The following is a 16,897-nucleotide window of genomic DNA, read 5'->3' on the forward strand; positions in this document are numbered from 1 at the left end:
CCTCCCACTTTTTTTGAAAGGAAAGATCAGCCTGCTCCAATTTGGTGTGTTTGTATTTTCACTTAATAGCTAGAGGTCACCTTTGGACTTGAGCCGATTTCTCTCATTTAGCACCACTTTTCTGTGCCCAGGCTGCTTAGCAGCAGAGAAATCTATGACGGAAGGAGAGCAAAGAGTAGCAATCTGATTATGGAGTTGGTTGATAAATTGATTAGCTCATTGAAATACGTATGATTCCCCACAAGATATAAGAGTGAATACAAAATGCAACATTAATTATAATTAAATTCTTGCCTGTTTCCGGCTTCCACTATTAATTCCCCTAAACTGTTTCCTCTGCAGTTGTTACCGCTACAGCTACAAGAGGAGTTTGGAAATAAGAAACCCACTCAACCAACTGGTGCATCCTCTTGCCTGCCCACTTGTAAAGCATTTAACAACTTCACAACACCCAGCTTAAATTTCCCAGAGCTTTCTTTGGGTGGGGTGGGGACGTCCTCACAAGGTGAGGCTGTCCTTAATGTTGCCTGCAGAGCGCTGAGGAGCTGGAGGCAGCCAGCTCACAATGGACCATCGGATTATTATTTTGTTAAAGTTAAATGAAGCTTCTAATCCTCCACTCTAACAACAACTACAAAACTATCTGGAGCTCTTCAGTGCTCCACGGGCAACATTAGACCACTTCACTTCTTGCAAAGCCCACTGACCTAGCGTTGACAGAGACACAGAAAAGTAGAGCATATGGGGGACAGGAGGAAAACAGAACGACAGACTGCCATCATCATCATCATCATTATATATTATTTATACCCCACCCATCTGGCTGGGGAAACCCAGCCACTCTGGGTGGCTCCCAACACAATAAAACAACAAACATTAAAAGCTTCCCTAAACAGGGCTGACTTCAGATGTCTTCTAAAAGTCAGATAGTTGTTTATTCCAATGACATCTGATGGCAGGTGTGCACCACTACCGAGAAGGCTCTCTGCCTGATTCCCTGCAACCTCACTTCTCTCAGGGAGGGAACCACCAGAAGGCCCTCGGAGATGGGCCTCAGTGTCACCCCCAGACTCTCTTTCTGGTATACTGGGCCGAGGCCATTTAGGGCTTTAAAGGTCAGCACCAACACTTTGAATTTTGCTCGGAAATGTACTGGAAGCCAATGTAGGTCTTTCAGAACTGGTGTTATATGAGCTCAGCCGCCACTCCAAGTCACCAGTCTAGCTGCCGCATTCTGGATTAGTTGTAGTTTCCAGGTCACCTTCAAAGGTAGCCCCACATAGAGCGCATTACAGTAGTCCAAGTGGATGATAACTAGAGCATGCAACACTGGCGAGACAGTCTGCAGGCAGATAGGGTCTCAGCCTGCGTACCAGATGGAGCTGGTAAACAGCTGCCCTGGATACAGATTTGACCTGTGCCTCCATGGACAGCTGTGAGTCCAAAATGACTCCCAGGCTGCGCACCTGGTCCTTCAGGGGCACAGTTACCCCATTCAGGACCAGGGAATCCTCCACACCTGCCCACCTCCTGTCCCCCAAAAACAGTACTTCTGTCTTGTCAGGATTCAACCTCAATCTGTTAGCCGCCATCCATCCTCCAACCGCCATGGATTTGTGGGGCCCCAAATGAAATCATTTTGTTGACATGGCAGTTCAGGGAGGTGTAAAACTGACCCAGTTCCTTTTGCCATACAGCTCCAGAGCACAGTGGCATGTAGTCTTTAGAATCTGATTTCCCAGAAAGAGTTGTGGGAGACAACAAACTCTACTGGTAGTTAACAAGGCAAGCTACACCAGGGTGGGCAACCTCATATGTCTGTTAAAAGCTGCATTCCCTTATGGGCTGCATGCCCATACACCCAACAATGGGCAGGATCAGAGCCCAACATGGGTAGAGCCAGCCCCTGTCCCTTTCTATTGCCCTCTATTCTCTCACAGTCTCCCCCGCTATTTTTGTTTGAATTACAGTAATATTTACATCTACACATATAAGTTACCATATGCAAATCTTATGCAAATATGTGCCCTCTCCCGCCTTCTTTTTGGGTGATGCGTTTCCTCTTTTGACAGTACATAAGTACCCCTCACCCACAAGCCCAAACGATCCTCGTCTTAATAGCACATCCATATGGATCCAGGACTGTGAGGTCGTCCAAGTTTCCTGGAAGATGAGAGGCAATCTTCAGTTTACAATCTTACACCAAAAGGAAAGAATAGATACGAGATGGTAGATAGCCGGTGGAGTTAGCATCGAGTTGGTTTCTTGAGTATCGGCCAGACAATTAATTCATTAAGTAAGCAGATGGCAAACACTTCTCGTTAGTGGGAAGAAGATTCTAAGATATGCAGGAGTATGCCATTTGTATATGATCTAAATTAGCTGTTAATGAAAATGTGCTATGTGACAAAACCTGGGGAAATTAAGCAATTTGATATCATATGATCCCCTTCTGTAGTTCACTTTTAGAATACTTTTCTTTATAAACTGTATGTCTAGTTTTACCTTCCCCCAAACTGTACAGAGTTTCTGTTTTGAATCAGTGTAGTCTGGTATGGATTGTGTGTGCTGTTGTTTAAGAGATACAAATTTTGGGAATATTAACTTCAAGGAAATGAATGGATTTTAATTCCTGTATTTTATGAGAGGCTATTCAGTGGTGGTTGTACAGAGGGTCGGAAAACCTTTGCCTCCCCATGTGGTGAAACTCCAAGGAGGGGGCTGTGTGGACTGGTCTCACTTTCCTCTGCTGATGTTCGCAACCTCCCTGCCACCCATGCATTTGGACAGTGTGGGAAAACCAGTTCCGCCCTGCAGACGAGGTGGGATTGCAGGCTTCACACCCCCACCACGCACGCAGTTGCTGGAGCCCAGCCCCCGCGTGATTGGGGAAATCCCCAGCAGCGTAACCCCCTGGCCAGCCAATCGGCTGGCTCTGGGGGCATGGCCTGTCCTATTTAACGCAGGCACAGCCAGGGATCTCCCTCTTTTCCCACCTGCCAGCTGTTCCTGCTTTCCCCACCCTCCTACCCTTTAAGGTTTTCGTCCTTTGACTTTGCTTGGACCTTGGTTGGTCGCTGTTGAGGGGCCTGGTAGGAATTTTTCCACTTGGCAAATTGGCACCAGCCACTTGGTTTCCGCCTACCTCATAACAAATCGTCACAACTTTCTTAGCATTGGCGGTTAGGCATTGGTATTGGTATTGTTTTGTAGATGGAAGAACGGAGGAAGTGCCATCACCTGCCCCACATATTGAAGGGTAGTCTGATAAAGGATTCCGGGGGACGTGGCCCTGTCCGAAGCCTATGGAGGTGAGGGCCTAAGGCACACCCCCAATCGGTGACCCCAGGGGAGTTCCTAGTTGATGTGCATCAGGACTCCCCCTACTGGTGGTTAACCCTTCCTGGACTTCAAGCGGACGGGCTGAAGCTGGATATAGTTGGTTAGGACCAATGCCTAAACCAATACCGCTCATCACCTGTAACCAATAAAGTTGTGGCCATATTTAGCCCATTAACCTTAATAATTGTGTCATGTGTCTTTATTTCCACTGGGGGGAGGGCGGGAACTCACCACACAAAGGATTCTAACTGAGCACTTATATATGTAGGGGGAGTTCTTGTCCGTTATGCTTATCCCTTCTGTCCCTCATAGAATTCTAGCCCAATGGTTGCCATTAATTTGATTCTGAATTGATTTTAGAATGAATTGATTTTAGAACATATTTTAATTAATTGATTGTGATCTTAACCTCGGGTTAAGAACTTAATTCGTTCTGGATGTCTGTTCTTAACCTGAAACTGTTCTTAACCTGAGGTACCACTTTAGCTAATGGGGCCTCCTGCTGCCACCACACGATTTCTGTTCTCATCCTGAAGCAAAGTTCTTAACCCGAGGTACGACTTCTGAGTTAGTGGAGTCTGTAACCTGAAGCATCTGTAACCTGAAGCGTCTGTAACCCAAGGTACCACTGTAAACAGTCTTACTTTTACTGTTGTTAGCCGCTCTGAGCCCGGCTTTGGCTGGGGAGGGTGGGATATAAATAAAATTATTATTATTATTATTATTATTATTATTATTATTATTATTATTATTATTATTTGTTGTTTAGTCGTTTAGTCGTGTCCGACTCTTCGTGACCCCATGGACCAGAGCACGCCAGGCACTTCTGTCCTCCACTGCCTCCCGCAGTTTGATCAAACTCATGCTGGTAGCTTCAAGAACACCATCCAACCATCTCATTCTCTGTCGTCCCCTTCTCCTTGTGCCCTCCATCTTTCCCAACATCAGGGTCTTTTCCAGGGAGTCTTCTCTTCTCATGAGGTGGCCAAAGTATTGGAGCCTCAGCTTCACGATCTGTCCTTCCAGTGAGCGCTCAGGGCTGATTTCCTTCAGAATGGAGAGGTTTGATCTTCTTGCAGTCCATGGGACTCTCAAGAGTCTCCTCCAGCACCATAATTCAAAAGCATCAATTCTTCGGCGATCAGCCTTCTTTATGGTCCAGCTCTCACTTCCATACATCACTACTGGGAAAACCATGGCTTTTACTATACGGACCTTTGTTGGCAAGGTGATGTCTCTGCTTTTTAAGATGTTGTCTAGGTTTGCCATCGCCTTTCTCCCAAGGATCAGGCGTCTTTTAATTTCGTGACTGCTGTCACCATCTGCACTGATCATGGAGCCCAAGAAGGTAAAATCTCTCACTGCCTCCATTTCTTCCCCTTCTATTTGCCAGGAGGTGATGGGCCCAGTGGCCATGATCTTCGTTTTTTTGATGTTGAGCTTCAGACCATATTTTGCGCTCTCCTCTTTCACCCTCATTAAAAGGTTCTTTAATTCCTCTTCACTTTCTGCCATCAAGGTTGTGTCATCTGCATATCTGAGATTGTTGATATTTCTTCCGGCAATCTTAATTCCGGCTTGGGATTCATCCAGCCCAGCCTTTCGCATGATGAGTTCTGCATATAAGTTAAATAAGCAGGGAGACAATATACAGCCTTGCCGTACTCCTTTCCCAATTTGGAACCAATCAGTTGTTCCATATCCAGTTCTAACTGTAGCTTCTTGTCCCACATAGAGATTTCTCAGGAGACAGATGAGGTGATCAGGCACTCCCATTTCTTTAAGTACTTGCCATAGTTTGCTGTGGTCAACACAGTCAAAGGCTTTTGCATAGTCAATGAAGCAGAAGTAGATGTCTTTCTGGAACTCTCTAGCTTTCTCCATAATCCAGCGCATGTTTGCAATTTGGTCTCTGGTTCCTCTGCCTCTTCTAAATCCAGCTTGCACTTCTGGGAGTTCTCGGTCCACATACTGCTTGAGCCTTCCTTGTAGAATTTTAAGCATAACCTTGCTAGCGTGTGAAATGAGTGCAATTGTGCGGTAGTTGGAGCATTCTTTGGCACTGCCTTTCTTTGCGATTGGGATGTAGACTGATCTTCTCCAATCCTCTGGCCACTGCTGAGTTTTCCAAACTTGCTGGCATATTGAGTGTAGCACCTTAACAGCATCATCTTTTAAAATTTTAAACAGTTCAGCTGGAATACCATCACTTCCACTGGCCTTGTTATTTGCAGTGCTTTCTAAGGCCCATTTGACTTCACTCTCCAGGATGTCTGGCTCAAGGTCAGCAACCACACTACCTGGGGTGTACGAGACATCCATATCTTTCTGGTATAATTCCTCTGTGTATTCTTGCCACCTCTTCTTGATGTCTTCTGCTTCAGTTAGGTCTTTACCACTTTTGTCCTTTATTATGGTAATCTTTGTACGAAATGTTCCTTTCATATTTCCGATTTTCTTGAACAGATCTCTGGTTCTTCCCATTCTGTTGCTTTCCTCTATTTCTTTGCATTGCTCGTTTAAGAAGGCCTTCTTGTCTCTCCTTGCTATTCTTTGGAAATCTGCATTCAATTTCTTGTATCTTTCATTATCTCCCTCGCATTTTGCTTGCCTTCTCTCCCCCGCTATTTGTAAGGCCTCGTTGGACAGCCACTTTGCTTTCTTGCATTTCTTTTTCATTGGGATGGTTTTAGTTGCTGCCTCCTGTATAATGTTGCGAGCCTCCACCCATAGTTCTTCAGGCACTCTGTCCAGCAAATCTAAATCCTTAAACCTGTTCCTCACTTCCACTGTGTATTCATAAGGGATTTGGTTTAGATTGTATCTTACCTGTCCAGTGGTTTTTCCTACTTTCTTCAGTTTAAGCTTGAATTTTGCTATAAGAAGCTGATGATCTGAGCCACGGTCAGCTCCAGGTCTTGTTTTTGCTGACTGTATAGAGCTTCTCCATCTTTGGCTGCAGAGAATATAATCAATCTGATTTCGATGTTGCCCATCTGGGGATGTCCATGTGTAGAGTCGTCTCTTGTGTTGTTGGAAAAGCGTGTTTGTGATGACCAGCTTGTTCTCTTGGCAGAACTCTATTAGCCTTTGCCCTGCTTCGTTTTGATCTCCAAGGCCAAACTTGCCAGTTGTTCCTTTTATCTCTTGATTCCCTACTTTAGCATTCCAATCCCCTATAATGAGCAGAACATCCTTCTTTGGTGTCACTTCTATAAGGTCTTGTAATTCTTCATAGAATTGGTCAATTTCAGTTTCTTCAGCACCAGTAGTTGGTGCATAAACTTGGATTACTGTGATGTTAAAAGGTCTGCCTTGGATTCGTATCGAGATCATTCTATCATTTTTGAGACTGCATCCCAGTACAGCTTTCGCCACTCTTTTGTTGACTATGAGGGCCACTCCATTTCTTTTACGGGTTTCTTGCCCACAGTAGTAGATATGATAGTCATCCGAACTGAATTCGCCCATTCCCGTCCATTTTAGCTCACTGATGCCCAGGATGTCAATATTTATTCTCGCCATCTCATTTTTGACCACATCCAACTTACCCAGGTTCATGGTTCTTACATTCCAGGTTCCTATGCAATATTTTTCTTTGCAGCATTGGACTTTCCTTTCGCTTCCATGCATATCCGCAACTGAGCGTCCTTTCGGCTTTGGCCCAGCCGCTTCATCAGCTCTGGATCTACTTGTACTTGTCCTCCGCTCTTCCCCAGTAGCATGTTGGACACCTTCCGACCTGAGGGGCTCATCTTCTAGCGTCATAACTTTTATATGCCTGTTGTCTTTGTCCATGGAGTTTTCTTGGCAGGGATACTGGAGTGGCTTGCCGGTTCCTACTCCAGGTGGATCACGTTTGGTCAAAACTCTCCACTATGACCTGTTCATCTTGGGTGCCCTGCTCGGCATAGTTCATAGCTTCTCTGAGTTCTTCAAGCCCCTTCGCCACGGCAAGGCAGTGATCCATGAAGGGGATTATTATTATTATTATTATTACAAATCCACCTAACAGTTACCTTGTTCAACCCTCCTTTTACCAGCTTCCTTGTGATAATATCATGGGGGACTTTGTCAAAAGACTTCCTGAAATCAAGATACACTATGTCCACAGCATTCCCCTGATCCACCAAGCTTGTAAATCTATCAAAAAGAAAAAGAAAACAGATTCATCTGGCATTTTTTAGTAACCCATGCTGGATCATAGTAAACACGGGATCCTTTTCTAAGTGCTCATGGACTTACTTATTTGTACTAGAGCCTTTCCTGGTATCAGTGTCAAGTTACAGTGGTTACCTCTGGTTACGAACTTAATTCATTCTGGAGGTCCGTTCTTAACCTGAAACTGTTCTTAACCCGAGGTACCACTTTAGCTAATGGGGCCTCCCGCTGCCGCTACGCCTCTGGAGCACAATTTCTGTTCTCATCCTGAAGCAAAGTTCTTAACCCGAGGTACTATTTCTGGGTTAGCAGAGTCTGTATGTAACCTGAAGCGTCCATAACCCGAGGTATCACTGTACTTGGATCTTCTTGTTTCCTTTTTTTGAAGATAAGGACAATGGTTCCTCCATTTCCTTGATAACTTTAGCTGCTTTTCTGAACCTTTTCCAACTCTACAATATCCTTTTAGAGGTGACCACTAGCACAGTATTTCGATTGCAGTCATACCATAGATTTGTATAATGACATTAATATAGTGGTAGCTTTATTTTCAATTCCTTTCCATGTACCCCCACCAACCAACCACCATGCCTAGTGTTTTACTATGTGGAGACTTCATATTAACCCTAAGGGGCAATTTGTTGATCACTGAGGGCCACTCTAGGAATTTACCATGCATGGGGGGGGGGAGAAACACTTCTGCTAATCAGCATGTTCAAATTGCATGTAATTAGCATCACTTGTCAATTTCATAAACCTGGCAGCTGTCAAAATACAGTTGGGGAACATGCTGTACTTACACGGAAATATCTTTAGATTCTGTTTTCCTCAGATGTGAAGAACTTGAACAAGTCTGGGAAAGAAAAAAGAAACCAATCACAATAATTGAAACCTGCCATTATCATTTCTGGCTTCATAGATTTTTTGCTGTTGTTGTCATTATATTTCTAACTGAACTATTAAATCAGGAGGACAGAATCCATTTTGAATTTTTCAGGTGAGAGCAAGGATTTAGCAACCTCAGCAAAGCTAAATGACTAGTCTCCCACCAATAAAATATAGGCAGAAACTTGCTCAAAATCTCCTGTTGTCAAAGTAGAATTTGGTTTTGTAGGATCAGTCATCCTCCGCATCCTCACAGATCACAGTAGATCTGCCAGACAAATTTATCTGCCCCAAGGGCCACACCACATTCCAGTTACTCAGGTTATTCTGTGGAGATGTGAAAATTATGTGCACAGAGAACCTCGGAGTTGAATCAAGAAGTATTTCAGGGTCTGCTTCACAGTTGCAAGATGCAACTTGTCAATGCCTTTTTGTCAACAATCTTGATGCACATCTGTATCTACATCAATATTATTTTTCTAAATAAAAAGGTAAAGGACCCCTGACAGTTAAGTCCAGTCGCGAACTACTCTGGGGTTGCAGCGCTCATCTCACTTTACTGGCAGAGGGAGCTGGCGTTTGTCTGCAGACAGTTTTTCCGGGTCATGTGGCCAGCATGACTAAGCCGCTTCTGGTGAAATGTTTACCTTCCCGCTGGAGTGGTACCTATTTATCTACTTGCACTTTGATGTGCTTTCGAACTGCTAGGTTGGCTGACCTTCCAATCGGCAAGCCCTAGGCTCAGTGGTTTAGATCACAGTGCCACCCACGTCCCATTTTTTCTTCTTCTAAATAATATGTCCTATATCCTATGAGCCAGGTGAGTGCAGAGGCTGGCGCTCATTGGGGCAGGTGGAACAGAAGGCAGGGAGGTCAACAGTGGGTGGCCCCAGAGCCAATGGTAGGTGGAACCAACTAATAATCTTCTTCTTTGTTAAGTTCTTCAGAGGACAGACTGAAGTTGGTGGGGCAGTGCCCCACTTGCCCTAATAGGCCAGTCTCCACTGGATAGGACAGAAGTAGGTTCTACAGTGGTACCTCGGGTTAAGAACTTAATTTGTTCTGGAGGTCCATTCTTAACCTGAAACTGTTCTTAACATGAGGTACCACTTTGGCTAATGGGGCCTCCTGCTTCTGCGCTGCTGCCACTGCGTGATTTCTGTTCTCATCCTGAAGCAAAGTTCTTAACCCGAGGTACTATTTCTGGGTTAGCGGAGTCTGTAACCTGAAGCATCTGTAACTTGAAGCGTCTGTAACCCGAGGTACCACTGTATTCATATTTCCAGTGCTACACCCCCGAGCTTTCATTTACCAGGTATAACAGCTACAGGTGGGTACAGATTATATGGAGAACCAGGTAAAAAAGAGAGAGAGAAAGGGACATATTTAACCCTTTCTTTCCCTACTGTTTGATCAAATTAACTATTATTTAGTATTATTTTCATCATTATTTATTTATTACCTGATTTTCACCCTATTCTTCTTCTTCTTTGGCAATCACTTGTAGCCGAGTAAGATTGTCTTCCATAAACACAGTTTTAACAGTGAGTCCATAAGTGAATGTGGAGGCCAATTCTGGATCCACACGTCCTTCCACAGTGGGGACATAGGTTTCCGGGCAGGAGTTGATCACGGTATGGATTTGCCAAGCATTCCTTACTCTTAGCACGTTTCTCTCTTGTGTCCTGAGTTCGAGTCTCTTCAAAGCCCATGACACTTTTGGTCAAGGCTGTTCTCCAACTGGAGCGCTCGCAGGCCAGTGTTTCCCTGTTGTCAATGTTTATACTACATTTTTTGAAGATTTGCCTTGAGGCAGTCTTTAAACCTCTTTTGTTCACCACCAGCATTATACTTTCCATTTTTAAGTTCACCCTGAATTCCCATGATATCCAGCTCTTGCTTCATTTATTGCAGGAAACATCAGCCAGAAAGCGGCGTTATCTTTTCTTGATATTATGGTATGCTGACCTTTGCGTTAATGAGTGGGGAGGGGATTTTGGATCTCTGTGCAAAGAAGAAGAAGAAGAAGAAGAAGAAGAAGAAGAAGAAGAAGAAGAAGAAGAAGAAGAAGAGGTTTCCAAAAGTCAGCTAAAACACAAACATTAACAACAGTTTAAAACAACTTACAATCATTAAAAAAAAGGTGGGTCCTAAAAGTCTACACGACAAATTGTCTCTTCTCCCCAATGGTTTTTTTTCTCCCAGAGAGAAAAAGATAAGCATCCTGTATATATTTTTTTACTTCTCGAGGAGAAAAGCAGCGGGAGCAGAGTTATGATGTCAAGCAAACAGCTGGGAAGGAAATGGTTAATTAAAAGCTCCTTTTCCCGTGCACCTGAAGTCACCCACTGCTGGTATATATATGTAAAAAACAAAGCCACAGGAAAAGGATTCCGCAGAACTACACTTCCTTTCTGTGAAAGTGTGCTGCCTCTGCTACCCCTAGCGCTGAGCAGTTTCCATATCTCTACCAATTTACCGCCTTATTTTAAACCAATTGATTAATTGAGTTTTAAAGAAACCAACACGCTTTTGTACAGACAGCCACGATTTCCCCTTCAGCCTGCCTCGTCGAGTTCCAAGCAATGCAAAGGTTAGCATACCGTATGATCAAGAAAAGACGGTGTCTCTTTTCTGACTGGTGTTTTTGGCAGAAAAAGGATAAAGAGTCTGCTCCACCAAGCTGCAGGCTGAACACCAGCTTTGTCCGATGAGTCATTTATTAGGGCTCAGACATGAATAAACGCTGGTTTCGATCATGGGCGATCAGGTGTTTTCCATCTCATTGACTACACTCCCCTGAAGCTGGAAGGAAGGTATCAGCTCCCCTTAGTGGCAATAGTAATGTCAACCGTGGAAAAGGAATGAAGATGAATGATGATAAGTGAGCACACAGCACTGAACGTGGCATCTTCCATAATACTGGGCCACTCTGCACAACGCAGCCCAGTCACAAAGGCCCCATTTCTGCAATATGCTGCATTTAAAGCAGTTTCAGGCCACATTATCCCACCACAAGCACCCTATAAATTGTAGTCTGTCAAGGGTGCAAGAGTTGCTAGGAGAGCCCCTCGCAGGGCTGCAGTTCTGGGATGGCTCAGTCGGTAGAGCACAAAAGCGCTCTTACTCTCAGGGTTGTGGGTTTGAGTTCCACATTGGGCAAAAGATTCCTGCATTGCAAGGGGTTGGATTAAGATGACCCTCATGGGCCCTTCCAACTCTACAATTCCATGATTCTAATTCCCAGAGTTATCTGGGAAGAGGGGTTGAACTGAGAACTGTGAGGGGAACTTATGTAGGCCGGATCCCAAGCCCATTCACACATGACTTGGCAACCTAGCATAGAACACTTATTTTAAAGGCTTTTCTTCCCCCTCTCTGCAAGGTTTAGGCAGATTGGCAGCTGCAGTCTTGTTGCCAAGCAGGGTTTGGCTCGGGTGTAACTTTACACCGGCTTAACCTACCCTGGTGTCACACGAGCCTGCCAGTCAGTAATCCCACAGTTCAAAGATGGAGTTAACTCTTCATTAGGAAAAAATACCATGATCTCCACAGACTTGATTGAGCGTCAGGACTAATGAGAAGAACAACTCATTCCTGGTGGTCTTCCTCCATGAAACTCAGTTGCCGAGTCTGAAAGTCCTTCCTACTCAGGGCTTTTTTCCAAGAATCAGAGACTACACCTGCATGCAGCCAACCTCCCATCCACTCTTTTCATGCCTCTTCTGGTTCCGGAAGACAAGGCAGGTGGAGAGCTTGTTGCAGCAGGAGGGGGAGACACCCATGACTCTTCATCAGCTGGACTTATCTTTGCCTTTTGGCCTCCCTTCATCCCACTCTCCTACTTCAGCTTCTGACCCTGATCCTGGACTTCTCTCTGCCACAGATTCTCATGAAGCCCTGTTATCCTGTGACTGTTTTGTGAAATGATGCATGTCTAAAAAGTGTGCCACCAACATGAAAGGTCTGGAAAGCTCTGCAGTAGGTCTTGCACCAATGAGGCAGTTGTGAGGACTGAAGGTCTCTGCCTTCCCAAGTCCCCTCCTCTCTGGGGGTTTTCCCAAGCAGCCTAAGGCTCCTTCATTTTCTCTCTCTTTGCTCCACCCTCTTCATTCTTCTCTGTGTTCTAGGAGACCATTGAAAAGGGGAGTTGGTCACAGCAGGAGGGAGAGCTTCCCTGGCTTCTTCAGTAGCCTGCCTCCACTCTGTATCTTGAACACGAGGCTTCTGATTCTGGACTGCTCTCTGCCCCAGCCTCTTCCTGCTCACTAAACCCTGTTGCCTCTTCCGCTTCCAACATCTCCTCCCCCTCCCAGTCTGCTCCCTCTTTTCCCTCTGACCACCCATCTTTGTCCCACCAGGAATCCCCTGGCTCTGAGCCTTCTTCCCCTGGGGGTTCCCTTGGGGCATCCCCAGCTAGTGCCTCCAACACCTCATTCTTCCAGTCTTCTCCTGATCCTCTCTGTGACCACTCATCATTGTCCCACCACCAATCCCTTGGCTCTGAGGCTTCTTCCCTTCCCAGTTGGTTCCTTCCACCGTTCCTCTGCATCCAACCAGTTCATGCTATCTGACTTGCTTTATGCCAGCTGTTTGTGCATAGGGTTGCTTGCCACATCCATCCAAATGTTTTTTATCAATTTGTGCAACTGATTAGTCCACTAAATATTGCAACCCTGGTTTTCTTTCTGTTCAGGAGAGGTGGTTCCAATCTGCCCAGAGAAGTGGTGAGGACCAAGCTGCCAATTCATCAGCCCCTAAAACTTTTAAGGGCTTGTTTAATATTCACTACGTAGCTATCTGGAAGGTCAGGGTGTGCTTTGGAAAGGTCATTCCACAAATATGCCTGCATATTCTCTAGGCCCTTACTTCAGTGTTCAATAATGCAACAGGATTATGATAATGATCCTGTTTTATGGCTTCTCTAATCTCGGTGGAACTCAAATAGTTTTTTACAAACTGACATTCTCTATAAAAGATGAGCTTGGGATTCAGGGTGCAGCAAACAAGGTAGTCATACTAACACCAGCCATATCTGACTAACTGACTAGTAACACCAAAGTAATGCAGCAGAGCAAAAGAAGAACCTGACACTTCCATAATAACATTCTAAAAGTTCAGAAGTTACTCCAGGAGACCATTCCCCAACCCCTGCAAACTGTTGCTGGGGCCAGCAAAGGTAGGAAAGGAACTGATGGCTTGTAGCCAGCTATTACTCAGACCCACTGAAGTTAATGGACCTAAGTTTGTTGTTGTTGTTTAGTCGTTTAGTCATGTCTGACTCTTCGTGACTCTTCGTGACCCCATGGGCCAGAGCATACCAGGCACTCCTGTCTTCCACTGCCTCCCGCAGCTTGGTCAAACTCCCCTTCTCCTTGTGCCCTCCATCTTTCCCAACATCAGGGTCTTTTCCAGAGAGTCTTCTCTTCTCATGAGGTGGCCAAAGTATTGGAGCCTCAGCTTCAGGATCGGCCCTTCCAGTGAGCACTCAGGGCTGATTTCCTTCAGAATGGATAGGTTTGATCTTCTTGCAGTCCATGGGACTCTCAAGAGTCTCCTCCAGCACCATAATTCAAAAGCATTAATTCTTCAGCGATCAGCCTTCTTTATGGTCCTGCTCTCACTTCCACACATCACTACTGGGAAAACCATAGCTTTAACTATACAGACCTTTGTTGGCAAGGTGATGTCTCTGCTTTTTAAGATGCTGTCTAGGTTTGTCATCTTTTAATTTCGTGACTGCTGTCACCATCTGCAGTGATCATGGAGCCCAAGAAAGTAAAATCTCTCACTGCCTCCATTTCTTCCCCTTCTATTTGCCAGGAGGTGATGGGACCAGTGGACCTAAGTTAGCCTGTGCAGATAACTAGCACTGAATACAATGCACAGTGTTTTAACAACCCTGCCACTGTTGAACAGGAGGGCAGTGCCCCAAATCTGCCTTCCTGCTAAGAATATCCCCCCCCCAAAAAATAAACCTATTCAAAATCCTCTTCCACTGATTTTGAAAGCAATTCTTCTCTAAATATTCTTTTGGTATGCACTTATACATTGAACATTCTGCAAGAGGCTGTGTCCTCATTTGACATCCAAAGAGTTTTGCAACAAGGGATGGAAGAGGAATTTATTCTAAATGGATTACTATATGGAACCTAACAGTTCTGACCAATTGAGCTTTGCACGCATCCGACCAGCTCATGCGCCAGACTCCTGCTGATGTCTGAGCTGCTCATGCATTGTCAGGTAGAGCATTGACCTCCTGGAGGAGAGCAATATATGAATTTAAATATATAGATCAGGCGTAGGCAACCTAAGGCCCAATCGCCTTCTCAGTCCGGCCCGCGGACGGTCCGGGAATCAGCGTGTTTTTACGTGAGTAGAATGTGTCCTTTCATTTAAAATGGATCTCTGGGTTATTTGTGGGGTCTGCCTGGTGTTTTACATGAGTAGAATCTGTGCTTTATTCATTCTGGAGGTCCATTCTTAACCTGAAACTGTTCTTAACCTGAAGCACCACTTTAGCTAATGGGGCCTCTTGCTGCCGCTGTGCCGCCGGAGCACGATTTCTGTTCTCATCCTGAAGCAAAGTTCTTAACTCGAGGTACTATTTCTGGGTTAGCGGAGTCTGTAACCTGAAGCATATGTAACCCGAGGTACCACTGTATTTGTGAGGCATAGGAATTCATTCCCCCCCCAAAAAAAATAGTCCTGCCCCTCACATGGTCTGATGGACGGTGGACTGGCCCACGGCTGGAAAATGTTGCTGACCCCTGGTACAGATCTATGTGGCATATAATCTTCATTCTACCAACTATTGTGTTATGTACTGAGTTGAATAGGATCCAAAATGCAGCAGTCTGATTGGTCCTAGAACAATAGGATTCAGAATGCAGCAGTCTGATTGGTCCTAGAAAAATGCAGCAATATGATTGGTCTGCAGGAGCTAGTCCGGCTCCAGATGGAAGTGAATCCACAACCTGATTGGCCTAAAGGAGAATTCCGGAATTAGCCAATCACGTGCAGTCCATTGTGTAAATAATGTATATAAAGCAGATACTTTGAGGGAACATTCATTCCTCCTCACCACTATGAGCTGAATAAAGAGTATGAAAGCCACTCTCTACTCTGAGTATATTTCATATTGTATATGTGCTGTCTTTTTATCCTCAGTTATTACCATTTCCCCTACTTCTTCTCAACCACTCCGAACAGTTTTTTTAAAAAACATACCTCCTTTTTTCCATTGGATTGCAGCTCACCTGACAGCATTTCTTTCCAGTGATATCATTGACTGCACCTCCTCAGCTGGATCCAGTGAACTGGTCCAAGCGGTTTGGACCAGCGCGGCACAGCTGTGGCGCATGCCAACTCAGGATGCCAACGCAGACTGCCTTAGCAATGAAGCAAGGTGAGGAGGGGGCAGTCTTTTATTTCAAAAGAGAGAACAGCTTTGATTTCTGTCTTCATGCTGCATGTTGAAAATGTACAGGAGAGAAACCCAAGGTATGCCACATGTTAATGAAAAACAGTTTGCAAGTTTTGCAGAATGGTTGCAAACAAGAAGGCTGGAGGGGTCTGGCAGGCGGCCGTGGCCCCTGGGTTTCTGAGCACTCCTGTCATTCAGTTTTGTTGTTTCCTGTTCCTGGATGCATCACAGCTCCCACTTCCTCCAGCATTTGTCTGCAGCCAATGGGAGAGAGAAGGAAACCGCACTGAACATTAGCTAATTTCAAAGTTTTAAAAATTATTTTTTTTTTAAAAAAAATAATGTTTATTAAGAGTTTAGAAATTACAGAAAAGAGAAAAAAAGTTAAACAAAGCAAAACAATACAATACAATACATATAAAACAGAAAACACTGCTTATCTTAACAAAACAAAAACAGAAACAGAAACAATTAAAAACGCATCCAATATTTCCATATCTTATCTTTCATTTACTTGTTTCGACGACCTCCTCACACCTCCCTTTTTTGTATTCTAGTTCAATTAGCTATTTCAGCAAATCCTTTCCATCTTTCTCAGTTTTTGTCCCATAATTTATCTTAACACAATCTGACCTTATTTTTCCCCCCTTTAGCCCATTAACAGTCTATTTTTACTTAATTCTTTATAACATTTCTGCTAAAGCCATATAACTTCATTCCAGCATCCTTCTAACATTCATTAATTTTACAGTGTTTCTGTAAATAGTCTTTAAATTTTTTCCAATCTTCTTCCACCAACTCTTCTCCCTGGTCTCGGATTCTGCCAGTCATTTCCGCCAGTTCCATGTAGTCCATCAGCCAAAGTTTTAAAAATTAAAGACTTGCCTGTCCTACTGTCATTCACTGAATGCAAAGTCCAAATGCTTGATCCGGCACTTCATAACGTAGGATGTTTTTCAGAGCCACTTTGGGGACCAGCTTCCCTCCCAAGGCAAATAGCAGCTCCGGGGGAGCAATCTTCATTCTCAACCTAATGGGAGGAAATGGTTAACAGCTGCATTTGTGAAATATACTCGGAGTCGA

The sequence above is a fragment of the Podarcis bocagei genome, assembly GCF_964188305.1.
Source record: "Podarcis bocagei genome assembly, chromosome: 8".
Lineage (NCBI taxonomy): Eukaryota > Metazoa > Chordata > Lepidosauria > Squamata > Lacertidae > Podarcis > Podarcis bocagei.